General features: G+C 38.6%; 1 pseudogene; it reads right to left on the bottom strand.

Annotated features, from left to right (window-relative positions):
- Positions 1 to 1,788: 1,788 nt before the first annotated feature.
- LOC109680937 (olfactory receptor 1f45-like) lies at positions 1,789 to 2,834 on the bottom strand (annotated as a pseudogene).
- Between the last annotated feature and the right edge of the window lie 313 nt (positions 2,835 to 3,147).

The raw sequence follows: 3,147 nt of genomic DNA, 5'->3' as shown, positions 1-3,147 counted from the left end.
TAGGAGTGGAATTTTCAACTATTCAGTTGTGAATATCACCAATAATCCTGTTAACTTCTTACCTCTACTGCACTCTCACTGTACACCAAGAACTTAGTGTTTTTACATTCATTATTTATTTTAATTGCTCCCATCATGTCTATATCATCCCCATTTGCAAATGATGAACTGAGTTTTGAAATACTTAAGTGATTTACCTAAAGACAGATAGATAATAAGTAGTGAAACATGATTCAGAAAGCTTTATGATCCCTGTGGTTTTCTAAACATCAAGTTAGAAAGATGTTATCACCTTCCCCTACAGCCATTGTTGGAACCAGGTTTCCCTTTAAGAAATAAACAAACTTCATATCATTCAAATGTATACCTGATACTCCCAAATATTTCATGGAAATGAAGCTGGTAGATGGATACATTTAGACTTTCCTTATGTCTTTGGGAATTCTACTTATTTTACTTTAAATAGAAATTTTACTATATGTTGCTGTTTATTGGCTGGACCTGGGTGACCGGAGCCAAAAAGATGGGGGGGACTATCAAGTTGTGTTCAATAGCCACTTTATTGAAGATCACTTCTGCTTTTTATAAGCTCCTTTTTCACAGAGAGCCTTTGGTTAGAAAAAGCATGCCAAGTATTACATGTCAAGGTTACATTAGTACAAGGAAGCACAGTTAAAATTAACTCTATCTTTGTTACGTCTCTTTTAAAATGGGAACAGAGAGGCAGGAGAAGCACACACGGTGAGCATAACCTTCTTATTTACATCTAAAGGACACGAAGCCATCTGGAGAACCTTGAGCACTGTTGTTTTTCTGGATGTCTGGTTCTGAGGCATTTGCCTCAGTTCCTTGGAGCTTTCTCACCAGGCCAGATGCCAAATCATACAGGCATGGTCCCACTGATGGCTCCGACAACTATAGAAGAAATGTAATTTGTAAAAGAAAAATTTACACAATATTCAAAAGCAGAAATAAAAGAAAATCACCTATTCTCCTACCATTTCACTCTCCTCTTTATCACTGTTCAGACTTCTTTTACCATGTGAAAGTATATTTTTAGAAACCTTTCTTATCATACATTTAGTCATGTCCTAGTCATGGCCTTCCCTTCTATTTGAAATTTCAAGATATTTTCATTTTGCCATATTATAAATTTGTCTGGATTAATTTATTTGTGTGGAAAGCTTTCTAGTTTGATTCTAGGCATAGAATTATTAGGAGAAAATAGTGAGTATGTTCAAGCTATACTACCACCATCTATATATGAGGGTACCTGATTCATTTTACCCTCATCAGTGCTATGTTTATCATTCTAAAACTATTTACCAATTCAATAACCAAATGAATCACAGTTAATTTAATCAATGTTTACTTTTCCACAGAGTGGGATTTCTTTTCATTTGGATGTTCACTATTTTAAATTTCCTCTTTGGATAATTGCCTTTCAAGACTTTTATGCAGACTTAATACATGTGGGTTTTTACATATTCCAGATCTGAAGTCGAGGATGAAGTTAATTTGTGCAGGTCTTTTTTTCAACTTCTGATATCTAACAGGAATTACAATATGCATATTCTCCTTCCAAATGTTAGACACCATTCCAATCCTCTTACTTATTTGTTGCCATTCTGCTTAGTAGTTGTCTGTGTAACATTTTATACCTGAAAGATGAGACATATCTCCTCAGTTCCAATGTGATGAGATTCTAGGTCAGTCAATGGGGACCACAATCATGTATTCATGAACTCACTCCTTCCAAAATCCAACCAAAGGAGTCAAAAAATAGTATTATTCCATAGGAATGTGATTTGTATCATTCTGAGGCATTTTCAGATCAGATCTTAACTCTTTAGTCTCAGGAGATGGCCTCCACTCCCTGTTTGCCTGGGAGCCAAGTTGTAAGTCTTGTAAGATGCAAAGTTTCCCAAAAATCCTTCCCATAGCTCCTTTAACTTCCTGGTTCCTGAGACTATAGATTAGTGGATTTAGCATAGGGGTGACAACTGTGTAGAAGATGGCAACCTGGCAATCCTGGTCCAGGTCATAGCTGGAGGATGACCGGATGTACATGCAAATCACAGAGCCATACAGGACCAGCACAACCAGGATGTGGGAGCTACAGGTGGAAAGAGTTTTTTGCAGGGCAGCAACTGAATGCATGTGGGCTATGGCAATGCCAATGTGGACATAGGGACCCAAAATGAAGAAGAATGGGCTGACTGGTAGTCACCCTCAGTGAAGATTAGCATTTCATTGACCACTGGTTGTATGCAAGAGAGCTTCAGCAGGGAAGTGATGTCACAAAAGAAATGAGTAACCTGGTTGCCACAAAAGGTTAAGCAGGTAACCAACACACTGTAAAGAAGACTGTTGAGGGTAACAACAACACATGAGGTCAATGTTATGCACAGACAGAGGCGATGGCTGACAATGGCTAAATATCTTAAAGGGTCACAGATGGCAACGTGGCAGTCATATGCCATGGCAGCCAGCAAGTGGCCTTCCATGCTACCCACAGCCATAAAGAAAAAGAGTTGTATCATGCAGATATTATAGGAAATGGTTCGATTCACAGACAGTGTGTGCACTAGCATCTGAGGAACAGTGATGGTTGTCAGATACATATCAACAAAGGAAAGCTGGCTGAGAAGAAAATACATGGGTGTCTGAAGCTTAGGGTCTGAGCAAGCAACAATTACTAGTAGGACATTGCCCATAACTGCAACCAGGTACATAATAAGGACAATTCCAAAAATAACTGGCTGCATCTCTGGCTAGCTGGACAAGCCCAATAAGACAAATTCAGTCACTTCTGTCTTGTTTCTAGTGGCCATAAGACATGGTCTACTTCACCTGAAAAAAGGGAGGATCAGAGTTGAAAGATGCCAAAGCTCAACCAGAGTCTCTGCAACTCAGATGACCAACTGTAGTTAAGATCTGTTCCTAAATTTGAACATCAAGAAATTCAATTTTGTGGACTAGGGGCATGGCTCAAGTTGTGGAGTACCTGTCTAGTGTGTGAGAGACCCTGAGGTCAAATCCCAGTACTGCCAAAAAAAAAAAGAAACTCAATTTTGTTCTTTTGCTAGGGATGTTCCTCTTCCATTAAGCTAACTGACTTACCTGGGATAAGAATAAAAGTGATTA

Source organism: Castor canadensis, chromosome 13 (assembly GCF_047511655.1).
Source record: "Castor canadensis chromosome 13, mCasCan1.hap1v2, whole genome shotgun sequence".
Taxonomy (NCBI): Eukaryota; Metazoa; Chordata; class Mammalia; order Rodentia; family Castoridae; genus Castor; species Castor canadensis.
Note: the sequence above shows the minus strand (reverse complement) of the source record. Positions and strands in the feature narration are given on the sequence as shown.